Below are 11,293 nucleotides of genomic sequence, written 5' to 3' on the forward strand. Positions count from 1 at the left end.
GGCTGCCCGATAGCTGTGGCTTTCATTGAAGGGGCACAGACAACCCACAGTTACCTGGCAGAGTCCCTCCCTTGCTCCCTCCCTCCAGTCTTTTGCCAGGACTTTCCATTGACCAGAGGGTAAGGGAGCCCAACGATGCCGTCCATATAGAGAACCCAAGAAGACGTGAGGTAGAGAAAAGTGGAGAGTGGGTCTGGGGGATAAATGGATGGCGCATAGCACATAGCCCTAGGAGGAACCTTTCTCACCTCGGTACCTCCAGCAGACCCCTAACTTCTCTCTTGCAGAGCACCTGTCTTGCTCAGGAGAGGCTACTTGAGGGCAAAGGTGGAATCAAAGTGCTCTCTGTGTCCCAGTGCAAAACACTGGGCCTGGCCCATAGGAGGGACTTGATAATGCTGGAAGGAAAAAAGGAAGGAGAGAAGAGGGAGAGAGGGAGGAGGCAAGAGATAATGACACAGCCTGAAATAACAGGTACACAGTAGGACAAAAAGTAAGGGAAGGTTAGAGAGATGCTGAGGCCCTAGAGTCTCTAAGACTTGGTTACATGGAAATAAGGCAGAAGGTAACAAGGGATGAGTGAAGATGACTTTAGTGTTCAAACCAGAAATACTGATCTCCCAGCTCTGTGGCCAGGTCTTAGTGGGGCTCAGTAGTGGCCTTTGGCACTATTGTTTGTGACAAGTCTGACCAACTAGAGAGGAGTACACCGGAAATCCTTGGGAACAGGCCAGCAGAGCAGCCCTGGCCCCAGTTTAGAATGCTCTGTTGCAATATGTACGGAAAGTTCCCCTTACATCATTCTGTCTGTAAGTTTCTGACTCAACTACCTCAAGACCTCTCCCCTGCCGGCAAAGGGGGGGAAACCATACATTTACAGATTGCTCCTTATGCATTCATTCATTGTTCATCCATCTTGTCTGGCCCACCTTTCCTGAGACCCTCCTAACCCCGTGAGGTCTGCAGGTGCAGTCCCTGCTCTCCAGGAGCCTGCATTCTGGTGGGAGAAACAGACACATTAAAAGATAATTACTATGCATGGCGATGGGTATTAACCAGACTTATTGTGGTGATCATTTTATAATATACGCATATATCAAATCATGTTATACAACTGAAATAAATGTAATATTATATATCAAGTATATGTTTTTAAAAAGACAATGACTATTTAGCAGTACTTTTTCAGCTCTCTTTAGCAGTGTAACCCCTTCTTCAAATGCAGCCTTGTTCAGAAGCCTATGAGGTGACACAGATGATGGGGCTGTTCTGGTTTGCCAGGAGTGGTCCCAGGGTTCCACGTGGTCAGCCGCTCACTCATCCAGCTCCCACACCCCAGTCCCCAGGGCTCTGGGAACACAGTTTGAAACTCTTAAAGTACAGACTAGTAAGTGCTGGGACAGGGGACTCAACTCACTGAAGATGGAAGGTGCAGCTGATGCCCCCTACACTGGAAGAAAGCTGCATCCCCTGGTGGGCTGGGACCAGGTCAGGTCCATCTTACTGAACAGGGGCTCGGGACAGGTTTGTTAATGAATCATTTTTATGATAATTATAGTAAAAATGCCTAGACAAGGCACTTCTCCTAATCCATATTACTTGGGCCCTAGACGGAATAAACCCTAACTTTGCTACATGTTAATGTTGCTTACTGTGTTCGAGCCTTAGTTTCCCTATGTTCCATCCAAATGGGAATAGGTAAAGTACCTCCTTTTTAGAGTTGTTGTAAGGACTCAAATAATAAACATAAATTGCCCAACACAGGGCCTGTCATATAGTACTTGACAAATGTTGTTATCAGTAAAAGTATCATGATTGAAAAAAAAGAATTAGGAGGACAGGTTTACCTGGAGACAGGGCAACCTGACTGAAAGGATTTGAACAGACATTCTGAGGGAGGGAAGAGTAAAATGTCGAGAGAAACCAATGAAACTGAAGGACACTAGAAATGGGAAACAGGCATCTCAACCTGGAAGATAGCCACTCCTCCCAAAGAAAAACCTCAGGGCGAGTGAGGGTCCTGGCAGGAGTGGCAGCCAGGTCAGAGGAAACCGGAAATGTGAGGATGGAGAAGCCTTGGGAGACTGGATGTGGGCTCAAGCAGTTTTGACTTTTTCTAAAGGAAAAATAGCTTTTCTGAACTATAGTGGGGGGAGTAACAGGTGCTAAGCTTCAATGGGCATTTATTATCTGCCAGTTACTACTCTAGGTACCTTACATATATGGATTTTTTTAAGCTTCATAACAACCCTATGGAGTAAACACTATAATCAGCCCCATTTTACAGATGAAGAAATTGAGGCACAAAGAGGTTAAAAACATTGTCCTGGGTCATGCAGCCAATAAGTGACAAAACAAAGATTTAAACCCAGGTGGTTTGGCTCCAGAGTCCATGCTCTATAATAACTACAAAATCCTGGCCAGTTCATACTTTAAAGGATGTCCTGTGGCCCTTAAGAGAAGGAAGCATTGGTTAGTAGTAGCAGGAGCTGAGGCTGAGTCACTAAGATGGAGTGGTTTTAAAGCACCAGTTCCCTCTCCAATAGCCTCACTGGATTCCCAAGCTGGCCTAAGCTTGTGGGTGTCGGCATAGATCCTGAGCATGGAGGATGACCAGCAGGCCAGCATGGTCCCTGGCAGGGAGCTAATCCTAAAATGAGGTTTTCTAGTGACGCCAGGCTCTAGTCTTAGCCTGGTCTTTGGAGTGTTTTAAAAATCAGCAACCTGTACAAGGATTTTGATACAGAGTGCAGGAGACATAAAGAAGGACAGGAAAGCAAATATTTTCTGTGAGCTAACCAAGATTAGAAGACTTGAAAGTTTATAAAACAACATTGAATCTAACAGGATAAAGTTGAAGAGGAGGAAATAGAAAGCCAGGCATTGGCTCTTTCTTCGGTATCCTTGGCCTCCCCCACGCTTTGGGGTATGATGGGTTGTGAAATTGAGTAGGATTGGGATTTCTAATTAGGCTGACCATCTGTGCACACATTCATGAGCACGTCTAGAAACATACATTCGGACATTCACCTCCACAAGCAGGACACGGTGCTCTCCATCTCTGCTTCCTTGGCCATGTCATTTCCCCCTGCAGAGACAGCTATACTAGCTCTCCACTAGTCCCCTGTTTCTAGCCTCGTGCTCCACAGTGACCCCTGGAAGACACAATCTAATCAGTTTCTCCCTTGGCTCCCATTGCTCTAGGATAAAGCCCAAGCTCCTTAACTTAGCATTCAAGGCCTCACATGATCCTGCTCTAACCCCTCTCCAACTTCCCTCTACTCTTCTCCCTGCCAGCTCTCTCTGATATGGATCTAGTTCTCTGGTCACATCAGGTCACTTTCTGTGTCTTTGAATGTGTTTTTCTTCCTCTGGGTCTGTGTTCACACTGTGTTCTTAAAGTGAAATATCCTTCCCCCAACCTTCCCTTTTCCACACCTTGCCCATCTTTCTCATCTCTATGAACCTTTCTCCAAGAAGCCTTCCTTGGAACTAAACCCACTTAAAAACAACAACAACGACAACAACATAAAACCAACTTTCACTTAAACTTTAACAGTAGGACCTGGGCTGGGAATTTGGACATATAAAGGGCAGGGTTCTTGCCTTTTGGAAGTTTACAGTTTGCAGAAGTACATAATTTGGAGAAACACACATTCTGAAGATACTGTTTATATAACAATTTATCCATCTAAATTCCTCACTCCCCCACCTGACTGTAGGCAGAGACAAGGCTGATTCAGAGTTCCTAGCACTAGCATAAGACCTGAAACAGACAGAAGACATCAGAAAAAAATGTATTGACTTCCTCAAGGGTAAGGACTGGATCTTATTCATCTCGTTGCCCACTCCCTATTGCTGCAATCATGTGTATGTGTATTCTAAGGACTTGGAAAATAATATTGTGGAATCCAATATTACATCTTATTTGCCCAGAATATCCGTTCATCCATTTATTCACTCATTGAATACATTTAGCATGTGCCAAGACCTATGTTGGCACTGGGGATGCAATGGTTAGGAGAAAAGAGATCCAGTCTTTGCCTTCCTGGAGCTTTTGCAGTTCGAGGTCAAATTGGGAAGAGGGAGTAGTCTTCACTGGAGTTTTTAGGAAAAGTGTCCTTTAGGAAAGAGACCACAGACTGATATGAATTTAGCCCTGACATTGTGTATAACATTGTACATATGTCCTGTTATTTGACTTTCACAACCCTGGAAGTATGATTTCACAACAACCTTAAAATAGAGATGAAGAAGCTAGAGCTTAGAGAGGTGATAACTAGTTAGAGGAAGATCTTGGACTGAATCTTGCTTGGTCTGATGCCAAAGCTCTTGCTTATTCTAATTTACCTGAGCCTGGATGGAAGGGGGGGATGGGGAAGTGAGAGAGAGAAAAAGAGGGATGTAGAGAGGGAGAGAGAGAACCTGAATCCAGGTTTTTAACCACCTTCTCAGTCTTATATTGCGATGGTGCTATGGAGGTGACTTGGGCAAGAAGGATAGCCGAAAGCTGGGGATTCCCTAAAACTGCCATTGGGCAACCCTCAGAATTAAGTCACGGTTGTCCCTTCTTATATACCTAATATTGAGAAAGAGGCTCAGACATGAAATAAGTTTTGGGGAATTTAAACCTGGCAGCTAGCCCAGTGTGGCCTCTGCCAGGCCAACTCCCTTGGGCCACATTTCATCTCTTGTCTGCCCTAAACCTTAGTATTATACCAGGCACAGATGGAGAAGAAATAGCTTTGCCACCCTGAGAGCCCTCCATTAGGACACTTAAACTAGATATCAAATATATTGGCATAAAGTTCATAATATTCAATCATTATCCTTTTAATATCTATAGGAGTTGTAGTTGCTTTTTTCATTCCTGATATTGGTCATTTGTATCTTCATTCTTTTTCTTTTAACCAGTCTGACTAGAGATTTATCAGTTTATTTTTCCAATAATTTTTGGTTTCAGTAATTTTCTCTGTTTTCAATTTCATGTAGTTCTGCTCTTTGTTATTTTTTTCCTCTGGCTTGTGTAGGATATAATTTGCTTTTTTCTTTAGGTGATTGGTTCTAAGCTTTTCTTACTTTCTAATATAAGCATTTAATACTATAAATTTCTCTCTACAAACTTCTCTAGCTGCATCCCTTAAATTTTGATATCTTATGTTTTCATTTTCTTTTAGTTCAAAATGTCTTAACATTTTCTTTGAAATTTCTTCTTTGACTCATTGTTTATGTATTTATGTATATATGTATGTATGTATTTTAATTTTTTTAGGCGAGGCAACCCTTGGTTGACCTCACAGATTATAAGGACCTACAACACCTGGTCTTTCTAGGTCTCCCATCCAAGTACTAACCAGGCCTGACCCTGCTTAGCTTCTGAGATCAGATAGGATCAGGCTTGTTCAGGGTAGGAGGGCTATAGACCCATTGTTTCTTGAAAAGTGTTTATTTCCAAATATTTGGAGATCTTTTTGTTATTGATTTTTAGATCGATTCCATTTAGATTAGAAGACATATTTCATATAATTTTAATTCTTTTAATATGCTAATATGGTCTATCTTTGCAATTTTTTTTCCCCCAAATCTTTACCATGCACTTAAAAGAGTGTGTGTTTGGCCAATTCTGTGTAGAGTATTTTATAAATGTCAATTAGGTCAAGCTGTCTGGTAGCGTTATGTTGATCTTCTATATCCTTGTGGTTTTCTATTGTTCTATCAATTACTGAATGGAGAGATGAAATTTAAAGTCTCCAACCATAACTGTGGATTTATCTATTTTTTCTTTCAATTCCGTCAGGTTTTGCTTCATGTATTTTAAAGACCTGGGGTTTTTTGGCTCTGTATATTTAGGATTTTTATGTCTTCTTGATAAATTGGCCCCTTAATCTTTAAATAATATCCATCTCTCTTTCTGTAATATTTCTTGTTCTGAAATCTCCTTTGTCTGATTAATATAGTCTCTCTATCTTTCTCTCAATTAGTATTTGATTAGTGTTTGCATAGTGTAACTTTTCTGATCCCTTTTAACTTATGTTTTTATATTTAAAGTGAGATTCTTATAGACAGCATAGAGTTGGATCTTTTTTAAAAATCTATTTTGACACTCTCTGCCTTTTAATTGGATGTTTAGATTTTTTAACCATTAATATAATTATTGATATTGCCGGATTTAAATCTACCACCTTGATAATTATTTTCTATTTTTGCTGATTTAATATACCTTTTTCTTCTTTTCATACCTTTTTGGAAGGAATTTAGTATTCCACTACTGGGTTATTGATCATACCTTTTTAAAAATATTTTGATTGTTAATCTAGGGTTTACAACACATTTAAACTTACCAGAGTCTACCTTTGAATATAATGTACCATTTTATGTACAGGGTAAGAACCTTACAAAAGAATTCTTTCATTTCCTCATCCCTATCCTTTGTGCTATTTTTTGGTATACATTTTTCTTCTACAGATGTTATAAATTCTATGTTATATTATTACTATTTTTGGATAGTCAATTATCTTTTAAAGTGTTTGCAGAGTACTTTGTTAGAGTTCACTCATATTCATGATCTAATTTAGCTATGACAAGGGCTGCTTGCAGTGTGCATGTCAGAGATTATTGGTCTCCATTTGACAATTAGCAGAGTGATACCCAAAGGGGGGGGGGCAGATTAGGCCAAGGTCACCCAGTGAGGTCGGAGTAAACCTGGGCTGGAACCCAGGATCCAGTGCTCTTCCAAGAGCTCCAGGAGGTGCCTGGCTCCCTACATTTCTGCAGCAATTTGTGCCTCCGTCTGTGGGAAGGTGGGAGGATCACCTGGATGGTCGGTGTTTGAAGCCCTGTACCAAATGTAAGGACCTCTGGCAGGAAGAGGGTATCCTTTATCACTATTTCCTGGCCCCATGAGCTTGACAGGGTCAGTAGAGTTTTGTTGAATGAAGAAATGAAAAAAATTTTCTTCCATTTTTGTTCAGGCCTATTGAATCATAAACCTTCAGAGCTGGTGATGAGCCTTGAGTTCCTCCTGTGTTTCAGGCCCAGCACAGTACCAGGGCATAGGAAACCACTAGTAAATATTTTTTAAAGGGATCACACCACCAAAACCAATTCTTGCACAGATTAATAATAATAATAATAATAATAATAATAATAATAAAAGACAAGAGGGTGGAGGGTGGAATGGGAGGTAATTTAATAAGTACTGAGTTTCAGTTTTGCAAGATGAAAGGAGTTCTGGAGATGGATGGTAACGACGATGGTTGCAGCAATGTGAATGTACTTAATGCTACTGAACTGTGCACTTTAAGATGGTTAAGATGGTAAATTTTATGTTACTTACATTTTACCATAATTTTAAAGATTTGAAAAGAAATCTGACCAAATAAACACACCTTCTAACCAGAAGAAACAAAACAAGGTTAAGCCTGCATTATTTCTGTCCATTTCACCAAATGAAAAGGCCATGAGTTTGTCAGATACATGAGCACACACTGCTCCCTACCTGGATTAACGTACCTGCCCTGAGGGCATCCAGCCCTGGCCTGGAAATCCTGGGGAATCTGTTTCTTTTTTCTGAAGAGAGGGGAGGCTTAGAGGCCAGGCAGGTGGGACCGGGAGAAAGGAAGCCCTTTCAACTCTCTGTCTACCAGAGAGTGTCCCCTTTGGTGATGACCTCTGGCTTTTACAAAGTATGGGAGTTGTGTCAAGTCAGCGAGGCCACAGAGCCCAGCCAGTTATACAACACTGGATGGTACATAACATAAGCAAAAATAGCCACCCGCTCTCCAGAGTTCACCATGTGCCAGGGACCTGCCAAATGCTCTGCGTGCATAATTTCTTTCAATCCTTCAAACAAACCTGAGGTCAATCCTGCCGTCATCAACTTTGACAAGAGGAAACAAGGCGCAGACAGGTAAGCTGCTAGTTCACTCATTCAGAGAGTGCTACACCATCAGAAGTGGGTTTGAGGCTTGAATCATGTGCTCTGAATGCAATGCCTTGCTGTACCCCATTGCAAGCCTTTCAGAGGTAGGGAAATCGAGTCCCTCAGAGCATCACTTGACTCCCCAAAATTACTCAGCCAGGCAATGGTGGAGTTGCCATGGGGATTCAGGCCTCCCAATTCCCAGAATGGTGGCTTTTCTATAATAGGAGACATCTGAGAAGGAAAGGTGTAGACGTCGTCCACCAGAGCCCCATCTGCCTCCTAGTTGTGCAGCCTTGAAGGCCGTGTGTTGAAGGGTCTTGGCAGAGTAGTTCATGCCTCGCTAACCCCTACATTAAAAGATTTCTCTTTTCCTGCTTTCTGACTCTGACTGCTTCATTTTCCAAAGAGAGATGATGGCTTACAGGAAAGGAGGACCCAGGCAGGCTCAAGAAACCTCCTAACCCAGGTCTGTTGGGAGTGTTGCAGAGAGAGCCTCCAGCCTGCAGGGGAGGTAGGGAATATGGTGACAGGTGGCGCTACAGGTGACTAAGGGTAGGAGTACAGCTTGCCAAAGGGGGAGGCTTTGGAAGCACGAGTCCCCTGTCTAGGCCTCAGCATCCTCTTTGTTCAGTGAGGTCGTGGGGAGTTAGTTTCTAGCCCATCTCCATGTTTTAGGTCAGGTTCCCTAGAAACGGACCCTCAGATGAGGAGCCTTGTGAGACTGGTTTATTGAAGAAATGCCTGCAGGAGAAACTGAGAATGAGTTGGGATAGCAGGGCAAGGAAGGGGAAGAAGCTAAGCAGGGTGTGGTTTCAGACCAGGAGTAGCTTCAGCCAGATCCCACAGGGGAGCCCTGGAATGAAAAGGATACCGGGAGATTGTTCCAGTTAGCAGGGCTTTCACCAATTAGACTTGGCTAAGGTTCACCTGGGGTGTCAGGTGGGTGGGAGGGGAAGCTCCCAGGGTTTTACCATACTCTGCACAGAGGGAAAAGTATCTTCGGTAGCCTCAGGCAAGCCCAGGAGAGTTGCAGGGGCAGGTGGTTTGAGGAAATGTCAATGGAAGCACAGAATGGGGTCCACAGCAATGATCAAAGGGAATCTGGTGGAATACTCACAGTGTCCCCTAAATCACCCTCAGGATTGATTCATCCTAGTATTTTAGAATTCTGGGTCTTTCCCAATAATACTAGATCTATGAGAAGGGATAAGGGCACCAATAGGTTGGGAAAATAAAGACTGTGGGAGCTTTGGAGTAAGAATGGAGAATATAGCATCAGGGGAGCCCCAAAGAATCAGATGTCACAGTTTGGCGGAGTTGAGTGGCCTTGACTCTCCTTCTATCCTCTCAACTCCTGCCTTTACACATGTGCAGAGTCATACCACAGCCATGCATGCTTGGACACATGAGACACAGGAACGCCCCTATATGAATATGCACGCACAGAGACTCATGCATAGGTATGCACACACTTTCACACAAGCCCATGTACATACATGGATATTCTTGCAGAAATACACACTCAGTGACACACACCTATTCCTGAGTTTATCCGTCCCAGAAGTATGGCCGACCAAGATTCTTTTTATTCCTGGCTCTCAGGGGAGGGAAAAATAGGGAGACGGTCAGGCAGGGTTCAGGACCAGGCCAGTTGCAGCTGACCACTCAGGATTGAACTTTGGCTGGAATGGCTTAGATCATGGCAATTTCAGAGCCCAGGCTCATATCTGTCTGGGATTGCTTGTGGAGGACTGATAAAGCTGTCTGGAGGCTTAACTGCTACCTCCCCCACTCCTTCCATGTCCCCCAAGGTTCTGCTCCCACCTTTGACCCAGGCCTTAGTCCATCTGTGGGCCAGTCTCCTCCCCCGACCAGGTCTCCATTGTAAGGATGTAGAGTTGCAATCCAGAGAAGGGGGGGTGCACCCAGCGGGTAGCAACAGCCCCCAACAAGTAGCCCACTTCCTTTCCAAATATTAGGAGCCAGCAGGACCATTGTTATTGGGAAGCAAAGGACATCAGTGTCCATTCAAGCTGACTTCTTCACCTTTAAGGGCTCCCAGTCTGATATAGGTCATAAGCACTTAAAACGTGTGATTAATGCTGGCTGGAAGAAAGCAGAGGACTGTGGAAGCCCAGAGGAGGCCCCTGACAGCTGGAGGGAGGTGGGATCAGGGACAGCTTTCTGGGGGTGATGTCTGAAATGACTTTTAAAACACCAAAAAGAATTGGATTTGGGTAGAAGGGAGAAGGGTAAAAAACATTTTAGGCATAGGGAACAGCTTAGGTAAAATGCTGACTCTAAGGGAAGCAAGGTGCCCTAGGAACTGGAAGAAGTTCAGAAGGCAGGCAGTGGATAGGGAGTAGGGAGTAGCTCAGAAGGAGGCAGGAGCCACACTGTGAAGGGCTGTAAGCCAGCTAAGAAGCTAGGGGCAGCCAGAGGGCACAGAGAAACAACCAGGTTTTCATGAGAAAAATGATTTTGTCATACCTATACTGGGAAGATCCTTCTGGCTTCAAAGTGCAGGGTGAATCTGGGCATGGCTTAATATTGATTTGAGATAGAACATAGAGCAACTAATTAAGTAGCAGCTAGCTGGTAGGGGCTTTGTAGGCCAAGAGGCAAATTGAGGCTATTAGGAAGGTGCTTATATAACGAAAGAGGAAACAAATTTCTACATTTTAATTGACAAACTTCAAAATAAATAATTGAGTTCAATATTTTGTAATACAGATCTATTAATGAGAAGACTGGAATTTTTTGGAGAATGACATTTTGCTTAACCGAGGCACAAAGTTAGTGTTCTCCGCCATCACATTGATTGCAAATGTTCGTCTATAAAAATCATTCTTAGTTCACAGGTCATTCAAACACTTGGTCTAGACTAATGAGGCCAGAGTGGAAACAAGTGAGAAACAAAGGAGGCTTCCTCTCTCCTCCTCACTCCTTCAAGCCCAGTACTTGGACCTCCACCATTCCTGCCTCTCCTTTGAGAGAGGTCACTGCTTCCAGAGGGCTCCAGTTGAGATATACCCTTGTTAACAGGAGAGACTGAGATCCTTTAGCCAATAGGAAGATACCAAGAATATGAGCATCTGTAATCATAACATCTCAGGGCAAGTGTGACCTCAGAGGTCCCTCTTCCAAGATTAACATAAATATGTTTCTTGGAATTGTACTATATCCCAGATATGAAATGCTTGCGGTTACACTTTAAGTTGCTGACAGAGCTGGGCTTTGAACCCAAGTCTCAGGGTTCCCTACCGCCTTGTCCCTGCCACAAACCCCTACTAATTTGGAAGGGAGGAGCACGTGGGGAAGAAGCAATGTCAAAACTCATGACCAGAACAAAATGCTCTTCAGGCTTCT

The 11,293-nt window shown here is 43.4% G+C and overlaps 1 protein-coding gene and 1 pseudogene across 2 annotated transcripts in view; both read right to left on the reverse strand.

Moving 5' to 3' along the window:
• The window catches only part of DGAT2 (diacylglycerol O-acyltransferase 2), a 69,403-nt gene that overhangs the window by 36,741 nt on the left and 21,369 nt on the right, over positions 1 to 11,293 (reverse strand). The gene's annotated exons all lie outside the window — the stretch shown is intronic.
• LOC118603654 lies at positions 5,309 to 5,424 on the reverse strand (annotated as a pseudogene).

The sequence above is a fragment of the Rousettus aegyptiacus genome, unplaced genomic scaffold (genome assembly GCF_014176215.1).
Source record: "Rousettus aegyptiacus isolate mRouAeg1 unplaced genomic scaffold, mRouAeg1.p scaffold_m13_p_5, whole genome shotgun sequence".
NCBI classification, from domain to species: domain Eukaryota; kingdom Metazoa; phylum Chordata; class Mammalia; order Chiroptera; family Pteropodidae; genus Rousettus; species Rousettus aegyptiacus.